The 22,064-nt window shown below is 52.5% G+C and overlaps 1 long non-coding RNA gene across 2 annotated transcripts; it reads right to left on the bottom strand.

The window, feature by feature from the left end:
* Positions 1–1,871: 1,871 nt before the first annotated feature.
* On the bottom strand, positions 1,872–9,455 carry LOC122237462. Of its 2 annotated transcripts, none has more exons than XR_006216075.1 (4): positions 8,506–9,455; positions 3,749–3,902; positions 2,931–2,997; positions 1,872–2,027 (listed from the first exon to the last, which is right to left on the bottom strand). It is a non-coding gene; the product is annotated as an uncharacterized LOC122237462 (long non-coding RNA). The 2 variants fall into 2 exon arrangements; XR_006216076.1 differs by having other exon boundaries at positions 3,749–3,899.
* Positions 9,456–22,064: the final 12,609 nt, after the last annotated feature.

The raw sequence follows: 22,064 nt of genomic DNA, 5'->3' as shown, positions 1-22,064 counted from the left end.
GAAAAACCAGCGTAAGCAGTGTGTGGCAGGTGAAATCACGCCCCCCAGAGATGCGTCTCCCCCAGTCTCAGGCACCGTGAGTATGCTGGCTCACGTGACGGGAGGGGTTACAGACATGGCCCTGAGATGGGAGAGCACCCAGGGTGCCGGGGGACCCAGCGCGAGCACCCGAGTCCTCACCGGCTCCGAGGACACACGGTGACAGAGGGGGAGGGAGGCAGTGAAGACAGGGCCACCGCCGAGGAACGCAGGCAGCCTCCAGAAGCTGGGTGAGCCCTCACCTAAGCCCGTGATAGGAGATGGGCGTCCTCTCTGCCACCACAGACACCCACGTTCTGCCCACACCCCGTGTGGTTCCCGGAGCCCCCGCGGGGCAGCTCAGCTTCTGGCCTGGACAGCCGCGGGGACATCACTTCGTCGGGTGAGACAGCGCAGTCTGGTCACTGTTTGGCAACAACAGGAAACGAACTTTCCAACACACGCCGAAAAGTATAAGAATTCACAGAGGAAACAAAAACAAACTTCTGTGAAAGTTACTCAGTTTTGCCAGGACGTCTGCGGTCCCCGGTTAAGCCGGTGTGAACTACTCTTTTCTCCACACCAGTTAGAGAAAGGCAGAATTTTGCTAATACTCGGCTTCCACCACCTGGAAGGCGTCAGAAGCTCGGGCACCGTAATGGGCGAGGTCCCCGTGGCGGTTCCCACGCCGGGCCTTCCACGCACACCCTAAGGGCCGCTCCTCTAGATTCACCAGCAACTGCGCGCCCCCCCTGCTGCAGATCCGCACACGGAGATGTCTCGTTAGGGATCGATGGGAGCGCGTTCTGGGGAGGCAACCGGCGTGAGCCACTGCCTCGACCGTCTGGCAACGTAAAACGAGGGACACGGCGGTCGGGCCGCGCAGCCAGCGCTCGGGCCGCCCCAGACCGCCTCCCGTGCGGTAGAAGGAAAGCGAGGAAACGCGCAGAAGCCACAGGCCAAAGAGACGCGTGACGCGTTAGCCATGCACGGATTTGCACACGCGGCGCTGCTTCCGTGGACTTTCTCGGGAGTTCCCGGTGAGGCGAGAAAAGGCGTGGGAAGGGTCTGCCTCCTCGGAACGAGTTCCCGGAAGCCACGTGTGTCCAGGCGCCCAGGCACCTGCCCCCCCGGGCCGCTGGCCTCGTTCTCGTTAACCGCCAGGAGCGGAGTGTGACGCGCCAGCTGGACAGCTGCACCAGGCTGGCGTTTTTTCCTCTGAAAAACTGTTTACCTTCCAAGAGAAAAGTAGGCGATGATAAATATTGAAATTATTGACGTGTTACACTTTTTGTTCTGGGAAGAGAGATTAATTATATAGTTCTGTAGTAACTTTTCAGGGATAGTGAGCTCAAGCAATTTAGTACATCTGAGATGTTATGTAATCGTCACATTCATTATGCATCGGCTGATGTTAGAGTTGTTCTTCTAAGGAATATTGTATTCTGTGACTTTTAATCAACCAAGATAAGGAAAAAGAAATCTCAGTGAAAACTGCTAGTTTTCATTTAAGAAATAAAAGAAACATTCTTCATTTTAAAGGACATCCATCTCGGGGCGTTTGGGTGCCTCCATCAGTTAGGTACCTGACTCTTGATTTCGGCTCAAGTCAGGTCCTCACGGTTCGTGAGATCGAGCCCCATGTTGGGCTCTGCACTCACAGCACGGAGCCTGCTTGGGATTCTGTCTGTCTCTCTCTGGCCCTCTCCTACCCACACATGCTCTCCCTCTCTCTCACTCTCAATATAAATAAATAAACATATAGAAAAATAAAGGACACACATTTTGGTAATTTAAAAACACATACTTCTTGTGAGTACTCTTTGAGAAATATTTTATTTTTATGACGCCTGTGGGATGCTGTGCTTTTCCAGCAACACCCGGAACAGTGTGAATTATGCTGCTCTGAACCGTGTGTCTGTCTGTCCCCCGCACGCTTCTTCCCTCTCCTGGAACGTTGTGCTTCATAAATATTTCCTTATGTTGCTGCTGAGTTCCAAGCAATCGCACTGAGCGTAAGAAATGTAACAACATATTTCAGTTCATACAAGTTTTGTGGCCTTACCTTCCTGTTCACTTTGTTCCTAGAAGGTCTTGCTCAGAATTTGCCGCATCCTAAGCCAATGGCACTCACTGGGTGTATATTCAGATGACCTCACTTCAGCTTCAAATCTTTCGTGAATTCTTTACTGGACTTTTCCCGGGCGAGAGGCTGTAATCTGTCTCTGCCTCGAGTTCAGGTGGGGGGCCCGGGACGAATTTCCTCCGAACCCCTGACATCCGCATCCTGCCTGCTCTCTGAGCTCTTCGGTTCAGCCATCTGCACTTTTCCCTCTTACGACAGACACGGATTGTACCCAAACCCTCCACTTCCAAGGCCTCGCTGCTGTGAAGTGTAAGCTTTAAAGAGAAGTGTGGGTCCCCTGGGGAGGGAGTGTTTTCTAAGGTCAGGGGCGGGTGGGGGGGAACCCTTGTAGCTCACAGGAATTTGGGAGAAATGGTCAGAAAGCATTGCTTCCAGAACACGGCACGAGCTTCTCTGATCCTTCTCTAGAAGCATCAGAAGAACAGAATGCAGCCAAGTAACTCCGCCTCTCCGAACAAAGTTGCGGAACGTTTCAGGAGTCAAAACTATTCAGGACCCGGCAAGGGTAACGTTTACAGTTCTGGCATCAGTAACAATCGCCAGGCATGCAAAGAGGTGGAAGAATCCAGTGTATGTGACAACGAAACCAACGAATAGAAACAGATTTGGGAACATCACCTATTATAGAATTAGTAGGTGGGTTGAAAACCAGTTACGAGACTTTGTTTACTAAAGCAAAAGAAAGTAGGAGCATGTCAGGAAGAGAACTGGAATGTATTTTTTAAACCAAATCGAATTTCTAGAGATGGAAACTAAAATATCTGACCTGTGAGTTAATGGATTGGACATCGCAGAAGAAAGGGTCCAGAAACTTTAAGGTTCAGCGAATGAACCTAGACAAAGGAAAACACAGAGAAGAAACTACTGAAAAAATTAAAATGAATTGAAAGAAGGCAGTGCCAGTGAGCCATGATGTGATCCGAGTCCCAGAAGCAGAGACCAGAGGAAGGAGAAAACATTTGGCAAACACAGGTGTCCGCCTCCTGGGGGATTTTTAGCCCCTGCCACAGGGACCAGTGAGGCAGGATGGCTCTCGGGGCCCAGCCAGGTGTGACCGGCCCCCCTCACCTGCCTCACCGGAACCTACGCTCGCCCTGAATCAGAGCACCCGGATTTTGAGGCTGCGGACCGTGGTTTACTTTCCGTTGGCGATTGTTTGGGTGGCCTGAGCACGAGTGGGTTTTCCGCCGAGCGAGAGAACTTGCACGTTCACTCGGGATCCAGTCCTTCGGGACCCAGCTCGAGGCTCCCAGCGGCCCCGCGGCCCACCTGCGCCCTCCCTGAGTGGAAGAGGGTCTCAGATGGGAATCTGAAACCTGGAACCGAGCCCTGCCCCCCGAGGACAGCCCCGCTCGCCGGAGGTCGGCGGACAGGCCCACGTGTGCAGCTCGCAGCCTGTGTGCCCATCCTGTTAATTTTCTGGTCTCATGTAATTTGACAGGGATTTAATAGGAAATACATTCCGTCAGTGGAGGCCAGACACTGTGGTGATGAGACGTTTCTCCCACTGACCCTTGATATTTTTAGATACTCTGTCAACACCATTAAATGAGTTGCTTCCTTAATGTAATTTTCATGCAATACCTGTGGGTTCGTGGGTCTGAGATGAGTGTTTACAGAAAGTGACAGATCATTAGTCCGGCAACCCCTGCAGGCGGGACTTCGGCGCCGTCCAGGGGGGATCCCCAGGTTCCTCGGCTTGTGCAGCCGATGTGTTAGCCGTGAGGCCTGTAACCTGCTGGAAAGGACAGGTGTTCATGCCAGAAACTACAAATATGCCTCTCAATTTGCCTCTTTCATGGGTAACATTTAAATGTAGACCCCAAACTAGTGCTCTGTGCACATAATGGTGATTTCTCTTCACAAGTGACTGGAACTGGCTTGTTATTCTATGTACAGAATAGAGTACTTTTTATTAAGACTTTTTAAGGGTTTAGGTTCACAGCAAACTTGAGGGGGATGCAGAGAAATTTCCCACATATCCCAGCCCCCCAGTCCCCCTCCTATGACGCACACCCTCCCCCCTACACCTCCCGCCTCCTCCCACACAACCCTCCCCCACCACAGACACCCTCCCCTCCCCAGACGGTGCCTTTGTTACACCCGATGAGCCCACAGATGAGCATCCAAGCCCCCGGTTCACATCGGGGTCAGTCTTGGGGGCACACGTTCTATGGTTTGGGACAAATGTATAAGGACACGAATCCCCCACATGGTACCTGACAGAGCAGTTTCACTGCCCTAAGAGTCCTGTGCTCCGACCATCATCCCTCCCCCGACGCCAGGCAACCACCAGTCTCGGTACCATCCCCGTAGTTCTGTCTTTTCCAGAACGTCCTGTGGTTGGACTCACACAGTGTGTAGACTTTCAGACCCGCTTCCTTCACTTAATCATCTGCATGGAAGGTTCGTCTGCGTCTTTTCACGGCTTGATGGCTCATCTCCTTGTAGCGCAGAGTAACCTTCCACTGTACACGTCGACCACAGCTTATTCATTTATTCACCCACCGAAGGGCATCCGTGTTTGGGCATTTGGGAACAACACCACTACAAACTTGGGGGGGGGGGGGCGGGTTGTGTGGACGTGTTTCAATTCCTTTTGTGAATACCAAGGACTACTTGTTACGAGTGTGCTTCTCTTCGTAAGAGACCCCCACGGTGGCCCCCGCGGTGGCCCCCACAGTGGCCCCCGCAGTGGCCCCCGCGGTGGCCCCCACAGCGACCTCCACAGTGGCCTCCACAATGGCCCCTGCAGTGGCCCCCACGGTGTCCCCCACAGTGACCTCCACAGTGGCCCCTGCAGTGACCCCCGCAGTGGCCCCCACAGTGGCCTCCACAATGGCCCCTGCAGTGGCCCCCACAGTGTCCCCCACAGTGACCTCCACAGTGGCCCCCGCAGTGACCCCCGCAGTGGCCCCCACAGTGGCCTCCACTGTGCATTCCCGCCGGGAGTGACCCTGACTTCCTGCTGCTCTGCATCCTGGCCGGCGTTGCATGCTGTCAGAGTTCCGATTTGGCCATTCCGGTCGGTGCCCGGTGCTGTCTCACAGTTGTTTCGATTTGTGTGTCCCTGGTGGTATATGGTGCACCATTTCACCTGCTAACTTCCCTCTGTATAACCTCTCTGGGGAGGTGTCTGTTAGGGTTTGGCCCATTTTTTAATTGGGCTGTTTGTTTCCTTAGTATTGAGCTTTAAGAGTTCTTTACATATGTGTATATAAGTTTATTTCTTTATTGAGAGAGACAGAGAGCGAGCGAGATCATGAGTTGGGGAGGGGCGACAGAGGGAGAGATTCCCCCTCAGTCTCCGTGCTGCCAGCTCAGAGCCTGATATGGGGCTCGGCCTCACAAACCTTAAGATCATGACCTGAGCCAAAATGAAGACTCAGATGCTTAACAGACTGAGACACCCAGGCACCCCAGGTTCTTTGTATATTTTGAGTTTTGAATAACAGTCCTTTCTCAGATGTGTCTTTTGCAAATATCTTCTCCCAGTCTGTGGCTCGTCCTCTCTCTCTCTCTCTCTCTCTCTGACATTGTCTTTCTGAGAGAAGAAATTTTTTATTTTAATGCAGTCCAGCTTATCGGTCCTTCTTTTCATGGATCCCGTCTTTGGTGTTGGATCTAAAGGTCGACACCATCCCCAAGGCCACCTGGGTGTTCCCCAATATCATCTTCCAGAAGTTTTACATTTTGCATTTTACAAAGACGGTCTTTGCTTCATTGTCAACGATCAGTGACTATACTTACAGGATCTCCATTCACTCTACTGATCTAGATGTCTGTTCTTTGACCAATGTCACATGGTTGTGATTGCTACGGCTTTCTATTATGTCCTAAAATCAGGTGGTATCAGTTCCTGCATAAAGGAGGATGTCACATAATGATTTTAAAAAGTTTAATTTCACCAAGAAGACATAAAAACCCCAAATGTTTATGCACCTAGTAAAAGAATTTCCTTATTTAAACAAAACCTAGTAGAACAGAGAGGAGAAATAAACACATTTACAGTTATTCATGGAGACTTCAAGACCCCACTGTCAATAACTGGAAATCAGCAAGGACCCATGAGTCCTGAGAACACCACCAACCGGTCAGCCCCCTGACGCCACAGGAACACCACCGTCCGTAGCAGAACCTAACTCCTTGTCCAGTGGACACGGAACGCGCACAAAAGTGGACATAGTGTTGTAGGCTCTGGAATCGACATTAACAATTTTGTAAAGATAGAAACGATTTAAAGCGTGTTGTTTGCCCACAGCAGAACAAACAGATATCACCTAACTGCCCACTTTGGAAATTAAACAATATTACCAACTGAGAAACATGACACATCAAAGCTTCCTGGGGTTTATCTTCTCTTATTTTAGCTCTTTCAAACAAAAATGAGACGTGAGTGTTTTTGCACCCACGCTGCAGCATTATTACAGCAGTCCACATGCAGCTTAGTGCTGGGTTGAATTGTCCCCTTTGTGAGACTTAACCGGGTATTTTAGGGGCACTGGAAGTTGGAGTTCTCCCGGTGCGTTCGTGGCTCGGTGCCTGTGCTAGAAATAACTTTTATTTGAAGTAGAGTATTTGCCCCAGGATGAGGGCACCTTCGGCGGCTCCCCCCGGACTCCCCGACCACCTGCCCGCCCTCTGCCATCCAGAGAAAGCAGCTGTTCTGATGTCTGGTCACCTCCGCTTAGTTCTGCCTGGTTTTGAACTTCGTAAGGACCGCCTGCCAGTGAAAGTCTACTTGGATAGGAGCCGGGCAAGTTATTTTAACAGAGAGAATTTAAAACAGAAGTGTTCTCCAGCACGGGAGAACTGGGGAGGAAAGGAAGGAAGCACGGGGCTCGGGGGAGGAGAGAGCTGCTCTGTGAGTGGGACAAGTACTCATGTCACGTCGTCATGCCCTCACCACCCTCCCACCACACGGAATAGCTCCGCCATCAAAGTGTCCCCACATCAGCCCCCTTTTAGCCAAAGCTTACTGTCCACCAAGTGTCCCCACATCAACCCCCTTTTAGCCAAACCTTACTGTCCACCAACCCCAGCAATAATGTTCTGGATTATCTTACAAGCAAAAAAACAAAAAAACAAAAAAAAAACCCTTATGAAGTAAAAATGTTCTTCCACATGGTTGTATACACATGCATGTATCGTGTAGATTTTATTTCATGTAGAAAGAAGCATACGTTCTCATTCTGAAATACTATGATATAGAAGGTAATCAATTAGCCAGTGGTAGTCGTGTTCAAAATTTGCCTAGCACTATGCACAATTTCGCTTGTGTAGACACACATATTTGCCGAGTTAGGTGAAATGGGATTCCACTCCATGTAATAGGCCACCAGCTCTATTTCTTAACCTCTAACTTATCACTTCGGGTAGACACTTGGAAGGAGAAGTTTTAATAACCGCATGACATACACATAACAACTGGTACAACCTCCCTGCAGTGTGGCTGTGATGCTAACAACAGGATGTATGGACACTAACGTCGTATGTGTGTGTAAATAACTCCCCACTGAGGATCATTTCCTGGGGGCGGAACGTGTACGTACTTGAGGGAAAATACACTGGGCTGCTCTCCGCTCCCACGTAAACACGTCCAGAAGATCTCGTTTCCCTCATCTGGGCCAACCCTTGGGGTGGCCTGTGCGCGTGTGTGCGTGTGTGAGATTATGTGTGTGAACGTCCCATATTCGCCCATTTGTTGTAAAATTGTCAGCTTTTAATTTTAATGTCTATTATTGCCAGTGGGCTGAACATTTTCTTCTAATATTTGAATTTTTGGAAACATGGCCTTAGTTTTTCTTTTGTGTTCATTCCTTCCCCTCAATAGGTTCCAATCTGATGGTTGCATGTATTTCTTTTAGTTTCGTTTTCTTGCCAGCAGTGGTCAGAGATCACATACTCTTGGATAAATTCTTGGCACATCCGTTGCCACCGGGAAATAGTAAAGAAAAGCCATCCGTAACATGATGGGTTTTAACTTTCATTTGTCACTTAGGGGTGAGAACATCCCAAGCTTTTAAATTGTATAGTTGTGTCCTCAGATACTTCCTCCCTTATTTGCACACTGTTTACTAATTACTACTTCTTGGAAATTGTGGGATATTACTGAAGGCTCATCATTTCCACAAACACATCCTTGATTAGCAAGTGCCGATGGTGTAATTCTCAAGGTAGAGAAACTTTGACCTCCCTGCAGGCTACTCAGATTCTCAAAGACTGTGAACTGGGAGCCCGTGAGGTCTGTTTCCACATGGCAAGGCGGGGTTCAGCTTTTGGCCCAAAGGCATTTTAGTTTTACATTCTTAGGTCAAGAACGTTTCTCGGCATGAACTCACCTGAAAGCTAAAATGATTGTTCTCTGGATCCCTCCAGATCTTCGTAGGTGAGTTCTGCTGTCTGAGGTAAAAACCGGAGTCCCCAGGTGTAGACACTGGATGGTAACAATGGGCAAAGCAGGGGCTCTGTGCTCATTTGACAATCAATCCTCTCCTCAACCGTTTTCCTCCAGGAGTGGTGCGTCATTGCAAATCATTTCCGTTCACGACTTATCAGTCAGGGCAAACACAGAAACTCATTGCTTAATTTCTGTGATAATAAACTAGCAACCCCCAAATCCGTTGTTTTCTTCACGCAGTAACAATTTGTTGGGCGGGGCTTGGTGTGACGGCTCCGTTCTCCACTAGGTGGCACTGCTTAGCGGACTGGGGTGGATCAGTGCGAGTGCAGGTGCGCGTGGGAGAGTGGGCGTGGCTTCGCCCAGCCCCCTCATCGCCGACCCCCCGACCCCCCGGGAGCTCTGTGCGCTCACAGACCTGCAGTCGAGCACCCCTCGCTTGTCTCAGGCCTCCGTCCACTCCCCGCCTCTACCCTGTCCGTGTCCCAGCCGGCTGCCTGCAGGGCCGCACCTCCCTCTCTGGTTTTATCTCAGATGCGATGTGTTTCAAAAGCCCGCACTTCAGAGGCGGACTCCAGCCGACTCTCTGGGGAGGACGTTGCTGAGCGGTGGTCCCACGTTGCCCCAGAAAACGTTCGTGTAACCGCACGAGGGCAGAGGTTCAGAGATTAAGGCAAACCACAACACAGCCGGTGCCACCCCACTCTGGCGTCTTTGTCCCCAAACCAGCAAACGGGGCTGCTCTCCAGGATCCGCTGGGACCTTTGCCCGAGGGGAGGCCGCATGGCCTCTACCAAACGCCCTCCAAGCGGGGGAACCGCTTCTCCCCACGTGGCACACGGACCCCCGAGACCCCGCTGCCTGCTCCTGGGGATTGGCCCTACTTCCTGGACGGAGCCCCGCCAGGCACCGAGCTCTGGAACGTCGGACTCTGCGCCCCACTGTTTACAGAATCCTGGCGGCATGGAAACCCCCTCCTTCCTCCCCATCAGTGGTTTTGGGGGGCAGATCCCTCGTCAGTCCCTGCGACTGTTTCCACTCTTTCTCTCTCCTCCTCTCCAGCTACTTCCGGGGGAGTGCTTTCCTTGCACTGCCCGACTGAGCCAGAGTCGGTCCGAGGGACAGCTGGCTCCCATCAGGGCCCACTGGTTTCTTCTCAGCATTGCCACGAGCCGTTAAGAGTTTGTGTGACCTGCTGTGTTGTTCGGTCGCCTTCCCCAGAGGAGGCTGGACCTTCCTGGGTGGAGAGGCCTCCGGCACGTCCCCCACGCAAGTCACTAGACGCATTGACTTCATCACGTGCAATCACACAGGTCCTTACGTATGACTTTTGGTGGAAGCCGTAAGGAGGAGGTGACGGAAACCCAGCTGTCCTCACACCCAAGCTGAGACCAGCCCATCCTCCTTCCTAACCTCAACTCCACTCAACCACCGTCAAAGGAGGTTTGGGGTGAAAAGCAGCTTCGTCTGCATTGTGCACAGCGCGTACTTTTGGGCACTTGCAACCAGCTTTGGCGTCAAGATTTATGCACTAAGGAGCCATATTTCTTCAACTTGATTTAGGTTTAATTTTTAAGCAGCTTCCATGATTATGAGAATGTTGAATAATGTTTTATTTTAAATAATAATTAGGGCTTCCTCATACAGGAACTTTTAAAAACTGTTTGAAGGGGCTTCAAAGCCTTCTTAAGTTTAGGCTGTCTCAGAAATAGAGATAATTTTCATAATTTTGTTTTAAAAAGTATGGACCAGTCATTTTTCTGGGCGTCTTAGGGAAGCAATTTTCTTGAAAAGGTTACAGAATCTTTTTTCCTTCTATCATTTTTCTCTTCAAAAAGTATTCAGTTTGAAAGAATAGATAAATATTTTATGTGTGCTTTTAAAATCTTCTGTTTTTAACATTGAGAACTGAGATATTTTGGAGGCTCCTGGGTGGCTCAGTCGGTTAAGTGTCTGACCTCAACTCGGGTCATGATCTCTCAGCTTGTGGATTCAAGCCCCGTTTGGGGCTCTGTGCTGACAGCTCAGAGTCTGGATCCTGCTTCGGATTCTGTGTCTCCCTCTCTCTCTGCCCCTCCCCCCCCCTCAAAAATAAATACACATTAAAAAAAAGAACTGAGATATTTTGTTTGCATTGTAGGTAGCACCTGCTGGAGACCTACATATATGGTTTATTTTAAAATCACAGTTTTAAATAAGCTAGTTTGGGGACTATGGTGCTGGTATGGTTCGTTGGTCCACAGTTCGGTGGAAACCCCTAGTGTGTCTGAGGGAATAGGCAATGACGCACTTCTGATGGCTTTTCCATTCACTCAGGGCTGTGCCGCCTCCCTGGGGTTTCCTGGGTCCTTTAGATAAGTCAGCAACTAAGGGTGGAGAAAACCAAACTAAGAGACATAGGAAAACCCACCTGACTCCAAGATTTAAGTTAATTATGTGCTGGTTTTATTACTAACCGACTCCCAGCTCCAGTGTCAGCAAATACCCTCAGCACGACGTGGCCGTGTGACCCACTGCACCCGACACCTGCTGTTTTCGGGTGATCGTCCCACCCCCGAGGCCCTGGGCCCTTCCTTCCTCACCCGTCCACGTCCTGCAAGCAAACGTTGGCTCGTCACGCGCGATCCTGCAGACTCGCCAATGAGCATTAAGATCCCATCGGAAACTACAGAACGGTGTGTGACAGAAGGCGAGTGGTCTGGCCCAAATCTGAAGGGACCTCACGGCCCCTGTGACTCCGGGAGAAGCCGGGGGCAAGTATGTACACGGTGGGTGGCCGAGGGCCCATTTAAGGGAGGAGGAGGCTCTGAGTCCCCAGGTGCAGGACGCAGTGTGAGCGGCCCACGTGGGAGCGGGATGAGCGGATTCGGCTTCAGAGGGGTGCGAGGCGGGGTTACGAGGGGACAGGCATCTGAGAGGCACGGGCTGGGGGGGACGGAGCCCCCGTTCGTCAGGACACGGCTGTGTATTGGAAGACATTTAAAGCAAAACATATTCTTCACGTATATTTTTTCTGTTTTAAAAAATGTTTTAATTCTTTCATTTTAGAGACAGAGAGCATGGGAGAGGGACAGAGAGAGAGAGAGAGAAAGAGAGAGAGAATCTCAAGCAGGCTCCATACTGTCAGCGCAGAGCCTGACGTGGGGCTCGATCCCACAGCCCCGGGAGCCCACATCAAGAGTCAGACGCCACCCAGGAGCCCCGACGTTTATTTTTTTCTGATAAAAAGTCACACGTGCTTATTGTATTATACAATATTTAGAAAATGTAGGAAAATATAAGACATCGATCACCTTCAATAGCACCATCTAGATAGAACAACAATTAAGCTTTGTCCTTATGTGCACGTGCACATGTGTGGATGTGTGCACAAGCGTGTGTGTTTAGGGTCATAGTACTGTGGCTTCTGTTTTATATACTTTCCACAAAGCATTATAGCTTGAATACTTTCTCCTGTGACCGACGATCTCAAATAAGATGTTCCATCAAATAAACTTATTATAATTTAGTGATTCTCCTATTGTTGGAAAATAGCAAAAGGCTTTACCCAAATAATTGTATAAGGTAAACATGGGGAGTAGAGTGGCTGATTCTGCTTTGTTCTCATACAAACCAGGAACTGTAATTATTTTAAAATAAGTACAATTAAAAATAAGTCACCAAATGAGTTACTTGACCAAACTTAACCAATAAACCTGATAAAAATGAGTAATCTGTGCCCTGATTAGATAAGACCATTTAAAGTTAATTTGTTGCTGCAGGAAAGCAAACTTACGGCAGTTTTGCCGTTTCTGATTCAAATTCTGGGATTCCATCCCTTTGTACCGGAGGAAATCGTAACATCCTAGAAGACAAGGAATATGATTCAAGAAGGCTGAATTTTAAAGACTATCACCGTTTGCAATCAGTGGAGGGAATTTCTGCCACGTTGTAAAACGATCGCGTGCAGTGGGTACACTTGCGTTTGCTGGCTTTGTTTTGTCGGTCTGTTTACTGTCCGAAACCTCCCAAGCCTCCTGAAACGTCTCCGAGCTGAGACCCCGATCCCCCGGTGCCACCACCACACATACCTGGTGTCACAGAACCAGCTGCATCCCGGCTGCTCGGGAGACCAGACTCGGGCGCAGACACCAGGACCGTGGAGAGTTTGACCGTGGTGACGTGACCCTCTGACGTGGCCCAGGTACGGGCTCGGGCTCTGAGCGTGAGCGGGGTGTCTGCGTCCTTCGCTGGCATTAAGGATTGGACGGGGAGCTGTTGGAAGTGATCTTAGCACAGACGGGCTTGAACGCGAAGTCGCCTCGGAAGAGAACAAACTTTTAAAACCATGGAAAGAGACCGTGTCCTGGGAATACCATTTTTGCCTGAGGGTTGACTAAGTCTGAGACAACCCTCCAATGAGAGATGTGCAAAAACTGCCTTTTTCCTTAATTCAACTTGAGCTGTTGTTTTTTTTAACTTGCAACCAAGTGTCCAAATGGATTATATGCCTTCAATATAAATTCTCTCCACTGAAGAACTTGACTGGACAAGTTTGGCCACACGGCCCCTCTGATTTCAGATGAACAACTTCCCGACCCTGTGGGTCACTTCTGGTGGTGCCCGGATTGCCACGTTCGGCCGCACTCACAATGAGACTCAGTTCTGATTAACAGTAGTGATGTTACAAGAACGGAAGACTGAGAAGGGAGCCGAGCAGGGAATGTTCCAGAGTCACGGGAGTCAGGCACGCCCCCTGTCTCCATGGTGACGAATCTGGGAGGGGATGTGCAGGGCAGTGTGGGTGCGAGGCTGCAGAGCCCGGTCAGAGGCCCCTGCACTCAGGGACGACGTTGTCCCCTACAGAGACAACGGCTCTTACGCCAGGGCTCTCGGGCCACAAGGCGACCCTGCGTCCCCAGACGGGCAGTGGTCCTGCAGGTGCCGATAACATAACATCCGAATCGCCCACCCACTGGACTGAGAGGCAAGGACATCAGCACTGACCCCGCCTTTCTCGGCCCTTCGCACTGGGACCCCTCCCGGTTCGGTACACTAGTGAGGGTGGGCCACACGGCCATGTTTTCATCCCACCAGCCGAACGGAGGTGCTGTGAGGCTCCAGCGTCGTGGACTCAGCCACGAGCCCTGGCCACCTCGTGTCCACTCGCCTGCCACCTTCCCCATCGTGCAGGGTCGGCTGTGTCCGAACAGGTGGGTGCCTGTCTTCATCCTCCAGCACACGAGCACCTTTCTAGAACGGGATCTGTGGTGGAGCGCAGAGCGGGAGGGAGGGGGAGCTCCTGCAGGCACCCGGGAGGCCACACCGTGTCATGTTGTGCCTGGAGGGCCAGCTGCCCTCAGAGCCTTGGGGACAGGGGCACCAGCAGTGTCTTTCCTGTGTCCTTGACCTTTAAGAGAACAACTTTTTAACGTGTCAAAGTTCAATGCGGGGCAAGGAAGAAGGGGAAGAAAGTTAGAGCTCGAAAGCGAAGCAGAGACCCGAGTGTTCTGGGTTAGTGGCGCCCAGAGAGCACAAGCTAACCGGGAAAGGTGCCTCGGAATGCGTCACCATCGAGCAAAACGTGGTCTCGTGTCACGGGCAGTGGGGGGTGGGTCACGGGAAGGGAGTGAGTGGTGATTTCAGAAACAAGGCATAATTGGAGGGGCGTGTTCTCGAGAGGGGAAGAAAGCAGTGCTCGGGGGGTGGATTCTGGGACGGCGTGAGCTTCCCAGAGAATTGCTGCGGTCACCAGTGTGATTTATGTTCTCGTCCCGTGTCCCCGTCTCCCACGTCATCCTTCAGGTTCGCCTGCCGGTGTGCTGACCCCATCAGGGTGATTGAGCGCCACGGCTCCTGTCACACCTCAGATCCGAGTGGTCGTTTCCAAATCACCCTCTAGGACTTAGTGGGTTACAACTGACGGGGGATTGCAAAGCGACGGTAAATCGTCACGAGGATAATGCAATCCTTCAGCAGGCCTTGCTTTTTGATGGGACTAATTTCTCAGCGTTCTTCCTACACAGAATTTGCACGGAATGTGAAGATGCAGAGATAAAGGTTCCTGCTTGGAAAATATGATTTAGTAAATCTTCGTATTTTCCCAGAGTTTAAAACCACATCCCCCCAGAAACCTGCACACAGACGTTCACAGCACCTCTTCCACCATCGACAAAACTTGTTAACGACCAGGACGCCCTTCAGCAGGTGGTGATGGATGACCCGGGTCCGTGCAGACAACGGGGTCTCGTTCTGCACTGAAACAAAGAACCACAAGCCACGAAAAGACGCGGGAACGTTACAGAAGTGGGAGGAGGGAACCTGGAAGGAGGACACCGGGCAGTGACTCTCCTCGCAAGGGGCTGGTCACCGCCTCTGACCAAACATCCAGTGTGGTTTTCCACTGCCACCAGCTGTCCAGCCTGGTGCCTCAGGAACTGTCTACACGGCGCCAGAGGCATGAGAAGAATTAAGTCTTAAGGCGCATCTGCCGTTCTTAATATCCAGCTCACTCTGTCATGTCGATACGATCTTTTACATAAGTGACTTAGAAAAAAAAAAACCCACTATCTGAAGTCGTATTCATTTGTGGTCATTTGTCCGAAAATTGTCACTTCTGCGTTGAACCAGGTCGGTCTGTATCCGCCTCCTGATGAAGACTGATTTTTTGCAACTGAGCAGGTGTGCCTAGGGGGTCATCCAAGAGTTACCAGAGTGGCTCTCTGTTCCCAGACGGTAGATGAGTGTGTACAAAGGCATCTTAAAGCCATGTTCTGGGGTGCCTGGGTGGCTCAGTCGGTTAAGCCTCCGACTTCCGCTCAGGTCGTGATCTCACGGTCCGTGAGTTCGAGCCCCGCGTCGGGCTCTGTGCTGATGGCTCAGAGCCTGGGGCTGCTTTGGATTCCGTGTCTCCCTCTCTCTCTGCCCCTCCCCTGCTCATGCTCTGTCTCTCTCTGTCTCAAAAATAAATAAAAAGATTTAAAAAGCCATGTTCTTAAAATAATTAAGGGAATGAAATCAGCAGTGAGGTTGCAGCCCTCAGCCGTTCCAGAATGACTTTTAGCAGGCTCCCCAAATGCCAGCATAGCCTTAGGAAAGAGCCTTCACTCGGCACGGCCATGGCTAACAAAATGCACCTTATTCTGTCTGTCCACGTCCGATGGCTAAAACCAGGCATCTCAAAACCAATGAGCAAATACAAATAATGTGTTCAACCTGAAGACAGGGATTTTGAGAAGGAAAACATCAGCGGGCGCGTAACTCCTTCTGCCTCTGACATGCCAAAGGAGAAGGTGGAGTAGGAAACTGCGGCCTCCACACCTCGGGCCTCGTCCTCCAGTCCCCTGAGCAGCGGCCGCACGGGCTCTGGTTCCCAGCGACACTCCCGCGACGGGATGGGCCGCTTGCGTCCGCCTCACAAACCGTAACCTGCGGGAGCTTCACACGCGTCATTCTATTTGGTTTCTCGCTGTTTTCCAGGGAAGAACTTAAGGCAGCGCTTGTTACCTCTCGTTGCACGAGGGGGCAAGGCAGGAGGATTCGCTCACAGACGGGTAAGATCCCAAGTGGTGACCTGTGTCCAAGCGCCACGTCTACCCGTTTCCTTACATGGGCCCGTCGCTGCCACTAATCGGCCCACGGCAGTGAGAACCACGACAGGAAGCACTTCAGCGTAGAGAGTGAGGTCGTGGGTCCTCACCACCCAGCTGACCGAGTCCCCAGGCCGGCTCTCCTTCCGCGCGTGACTCGGCCAAGTTACTACAATTTCATAGCCCGTGGGCAGGGCCACGAGCCGACGAAAAGCACGTCAGGAGCAAGTTGCTATAAAAAGTGAGGGAAACGACCTCGCGCAGCCTTGGTGGGGTGCCCGGCATACACTGAGCACGGAGGTGCGTTAACCCCGGTGCTGCTCGGACGTGGACAGACAGACGCCTGGGCGCGCGGTGGAGACGGCAGCCGCCTGCGGCGTCCCGTGGGTGTACCGCAGGGGGTCAGGCCTGGGGAGGGACCACGGGGGGTCAGGTCCCAGAGCAGGGGGAGGGCGTCACACCTCGGGGGGCCGGTCTGCCTGGGGGAGGGGCGGAGAGGCACACGGAAGCCTCGATGAGAACTGGAGGGAGACAGCAGGCGCGGGTCAGCGCTTTGTGGGCCACGGGCGTTGGCCACGGGCTCACGTGAACCCGCTGTTTACCAGACCCACATCTTCTCTCACCCACAAAGTGAATGAGGGCGGAACAGGTGGTTTTGTCAGCGTTGTCTTTCTGAGGGGAGGAGTCGAGGCTCAGGTAGCCCATTGTCCCCCAGGACCACGGCCCCCCCGCTCTTGGGGACACGGGCCGGGCTGAGAAAGTGCAAGAGAGTCACCACCATGGGGACGGGCAGGTGAAGCCGCGGTGGGGAGTCTGGGCTTTCGGGGAAGAAACCACACCACACAGAGTCTGAGTTACAAAGGAAAAAAACGAAACAAAAAACTAAAGCCAGGATCCAGAACCCATGATGTAAACGCGTCAGCGGCAGGGCCGTTGAGGGATGAGACTAGGACTATCCTGCACCTCAGAAACGGATTGGTCTGAGTTTTAAAAGGCGAGTTAGTTCCTGAAATGAGGGTTGCGGAGGCCTCGTGACAGCAGGTGGAGCACAGCAGGGGTAGGAGTGACAAAGCCCTCGTCCCCTATTCCTGCCTTTGAGGAGCAAGATAAAAGCACCAACAGAGATCACAGCTCCCCAGATTCGGGGGCACAGGTCTTGCAACGTTAGCTCTGGTTTAACTGCAGACACACGTGGTCTATTCCCAGCCTGAGATCCGGGATCCTGCCCTCGCCAGGCCAGTGCCCCGTGGCCCCCACACCCCATGTGACCCCACGTGTCACTTCGGCCGCCACCTGCAGAGTCTGGGCAGAGCCGGGCCGAGGATTGCTGTCAGATGTTCAAAAGATAGTTGCAGTTTTGTTCGGAGACCCCTTGTGTGTGTGTGTGTGTGTGTGTGTGTGCATGATGTGACGTGTATGTCACACACAAGTGACAAATGAGGAATTGTCAGCTGTAAGCAACTCTCATTGGGCCCCACAGAAAGCGGTGCTTGCTTTTTGTTGAGCCCTCTTGTCCTCACCTGCCTAGGGTTTAGATTAACCATGATTTGGCAAATGAGATTGAACTCAATCCGCTAATTCTTTGCCCAATAAACTATATTTAATTTTTTTTGCGTATTTACTCTTGAAAGACAGAGCATGAGTGGGGGAGGGGCAGAGAGAGAGGGAGACACGGAATCCAAAGCAGCTCCAGGCTCCGAGCCGTCAGCACAGAGCCCGACGCGGGGCTCGAACTCAGGAACCGTGAGATCACGACCTGAGCCGACGTCAGACGCCCAACTGACCGAGCCCCCCAGGCATCCCTGATAAATCATATTTAAATCTGACGTGTGACCTACCGAAAAACCATTTCTCATTCTCATACAAACCACATTCACGAAACCGAAGCCTCTTTTAACTCTGGCACCAGATGTACTGGGACATTACCCACTGGTCTTTGCCGATCGGAGGAGAGATTTCAAAAAGTGGACGTTATTTCCTCAATTTTTCATGATATTTCAAAATCACAGCCAAAGATACGACTCACATGTAAGACTGATGTGCATTATTGAGACTTTCCCCCACAACTTCAGGGGGCCAGGACCGTCAACAAGGCAATTAGTCAGGCCCTGAGTTACAGCAGGAGCTGATTTCCACCCCCCCGGGTCTGCTGGTGTAGACGCCGATGTCTCAGCAGGAGGAGATGTGTGGCCAGCTCGCCGAATGCTGGTCCCCGCAGAGGTGCCCGCTGCGGACAACCTCGGAATGTGGGTACTAGGAAGGTGTAGTGACGAATGAGGAAGGGAGGATTTGGGAGAGAATATTTACTATCTTTGCTTTCAGTGTAAGTTCTATAATTTAATTTCTTAAATATCTGCGTTTAACAAGCAGCTAGCAGGAAACCTGGGCGTTTACTGTCGGCCCCTGTGAGCGGGTGTCCACGGCCCAAGGGTCTCAAAACTCCCTTGTAAAATGGTGTTGGGGGTGGAACTTAAAAAACACACTTTAATATACTAAACTGAATCAATTTATAGATAAAATACCGCTCCCTTATAGAAAAAAGGTACAAACAAAGTAAATAAAAAAACAACGAATGACAGCCAGATACGATCATAGTTTACATGTAGTGTGGAGCGTTCTGGTGCTTTTCCCAGCACAAAAGCGGGCGCAAATGTGTTCCTAATGAAAGGCGTTTCTGCTTCTGGAACCCCGTCCTGCTGCCACGTTTAGGGTTCCGCTGGCTCCTCCTGTCACCGTCTGGTCTCGTGAGGGCTGTGGCAGCGGAGATGTGGGCGTGTGCTGCAGCGGGGACCGGACGGCCCTGCCCTCACTCGAGTGTCGCTGGACCAGAGCTGGGGATGTGCCACGTGTGGCCCGGGGTGGCGGGGGCTCCCAGAGGCCGGCCGAACGATGTTGCGCCCGCACCTGTCAGCTTGCAGCTGTAATTACATAAAGTAATTACTTTAATTACCAAGTACAACATGGCTCATTGCGGCTCGCAGAGCCAGTGGAGGCGGGGAAAAGGCCCACGGACAGCGGGTCCCTGGCAAGAGCATGGTAGTGGGGGTGCGGCCTGTGGCAGGGCCCCAGGCGTGGCTCCAGCCACCTCCCCCGCCACACACACACACACACACGATGCCAGAGAGGAGACATCAGTGCTCCAGCAGGGGTCACAGGACACCAAACACGTGACCTTCGTGGCCTTGGTGGCCTTGGTGGGTAGAGTGAGGCCCACGGTGGGGGTGCTGGTGGCCATCGCCCCAGCAAGGACACGTCGGCCAGCGGGTGAGGCTGGCCGGTCGCAGGCGCCTGTGGGAGGGAGGTGTGTCAGCCGCAGACCTTACAGCCCCCCCGGCCCTGCCCACAGCCACGTGTCCAGGATCAAAGAGCACTCTGCTTCTCAATGTTCAGTACATTTTTTTCTAAATTAGAGTCAACTCCAAAGTCCTACCGGAGGTTAGTAACTGTGAGTCCATGAAGTAAAATCTCCAATTATACTGTGGCTGATTATTCAGGTTGCTACGAAGCAGTAATTAAAATTTACAGTCACTGGGCTGAGTCCCTGTGACGATCAGGGCTGAGTAACCCCGCGGGGCCTGATTTCAGGACCTCAGGGTCTGAGTGACACATTTCTATCGGAATATTTTGAACGTTCATCCAAGGATACAAACTGTATTGGCTTCTTCATAATTGCTTTTTGATTATTACAGCACTCTGACAATCAGTCAGCTTCTAACCTGCCTCATCGCAGAAGCCAATATTTGAATGGGTCCCCACCCCAGGTCCTCAGCCTCCCACAGACGTGTTGTGGGGCCACGGGCATTTGGGTGCAGAGGCTGAGACCATGAGCATCCTGCACCCCCCCACACGGAACCAGGCCGGAGGCCCCCCCCACGGGACCAGGCGGGAGGCCCCCACCCCAGCCCCCCCGACCAGGCAGGAGGCCCCACCGCCCACCCCAGGACCAGGCGGGAGGCCCCCCACCGGGACCGGGCAGGAGGCCCCACCCCACCTCCCCCCACCCCCACCCCCACCCCCGGGACCAGGCGGAAGGCCCCACTTCCCCACCCCGCCTGGGACCAGGTGGCAGGCCCCACCCCCCCCACAAGGGACCAGGGGGGAGGGCCCCCCCCCACGGGACCAGGGACAGGGGCCTTGCATGTGGGGCAGAGACGGCCGTCAGGACTCCTGCTTCGTCATCACGCCGATGGCATCACCGAAGTCATCCAGCAGGCAGAGGCCTCCGGATCATTGGGGAAGGAAGCTGTGCCCTTAGCCCCCCACCCCCCGGGTGGATGACACAGCCAGGAGACAGGGGACATGAGCATTTAGATGCTGTGAACATTTTATTTTTGTTATATGAATGTTCGCCTCTGATTGCAAGGGTTTTTTTTCAGTGATTGGATGTTTTGGCTTGGCTTTGAAGAAAAAAGGACTTTTCAAAGGCAAAGAAATAGGGGGAAAGTGTTTTCAGGGTGAGTAAAGTAAGGAAAACAGGTGTTCAGCCTGCCTTTCCTCCCCTCCTCCCCTTCCATGGCCGACAGCCTCTACTCCTCACTCCCGCGTCGCCCTGGCTGCCTCCTTCTATCCCCCAAGCACTGGGGCGCATTTCCACCTCGGGGCCTTTGCACCTGCTAGCCCTCTTCCCCGGCCTACAGGCAGACGTCCCTTCATGTCCCCACCAGACAGCAAGAGGTCGTGGCCTCCAGGAGACCTTCTCTGAGCAGCCTTGTCCATCTGCGATGGCAGCCTCCTGCCCACAAAGCTCTGGTGCTCCAGCCGGGACGGAAGGGCTCCGAAAACACCAGGTGGGCGTGTCCGGGAGCAAGCCTCAGGAGAAAGGCTACGGAGTCACAACCTGCGGCAGGAATACGCTACTCCTGCTTCGGGGGCGTGACCTGAAATTAAGTGCTGCTGCCACATGAGCCTGGTGCGTGGGGAGATCAGGAGGAGGTGTCCCACTCATCCCCCACTAAGAAGGGTCCCTGGACAGCAGCCTCCCCGTCACAGGTCCAGGCACAGTGCCTGCTTCCCCAAGTCCCAGCCTCAGCTCCCTGCCAGCCCCTGAATTATTCAGACCAGCCAACCACGTCCTCCTGCACGACCAGAGCCCCCAGCCCCCTGTTGCCACACAGCCCGCCTCCCCCAGCCCTGCTCTGCTCCCCACCACCCGGGGCCCTGTGGCACCTGCCGGGCTGAGAGTAAACACGACCTGTCCAGTGGACCCGACACGTCCAGGGTCAGGGACCTGTGGTCAGTCATCCTGTCGCCCCGGGTGGAAATCCCTTCTCTCCCAGCGGGTGAGGATGAGCGGAGAGAAACGGACTTTCCGTGGAAAGACCCAGCAATCTCTTGGTGTATCAAGGGCACTTCGCCTCTCTCTGTGGCGCGTTATCTGTTCAAACCCGGGCAGACACGATGATTATCTATGCCATCTTCGCACAGTTATTTCCTGAGACTCTACCAGGAGCCTTTCTGGCATCCCTCGTGCCCAGAAAAACAAAAGGAAAAAAGCACCCTGCCTTCTGGAGCCCACATTCTGGAAGGAAGCGTGTGTCTGTCGGGTAGATGCGTGGTGGCCGGTGACTGATAGGTGAGGGGACGGTGGCCTGGAGATGTGAGGCCTTGCGTGTCTGGTGGGGAAATCCAAGCCACGAGCTGCCAGGTGAGGTGGGGGCCCCGGAGGTCTGCTCTGGTAACACATCCTTCCTTTTGTAATTATCGTCCATAGCTCTGGACTGACACAGATTACCCTACGTACGTAACACACATACTTTCCGTATAACCTGTTAGTTTTATTGGGTTTTGTTGCTTTCCCTACATTCTGAGCTGAAGGATGTGTTTTTATCTGGTATTTTCCACTAGTACCTGAGACACATGCATCATGGGTGAGTGTGTGCGGAGGGAGGGAAACAGAGATGCAGGATTGGCCGCTGCGATCTGGACAATCCTC

The sequence above is a fragment of the Panthera tigris genome, chromosome A3 (genome assembly GCF_018350195.1).
Source record: "Panthera tigris isolate Pti1 chromosome A3, P.tigris_Pti1_mat1.1, whole genome shotgun sequence".
Classification (NCBI taxonomy): Eukaryota; Metazoa; Chordata; class Mammalia; order Carnivora; family Felidae; genus Panthera; species Panthera tigris.
Note: the sequence above shows the minus strand (reverse complement) of the source record. Positions and strands in the feature narration are given on the sequence as shown.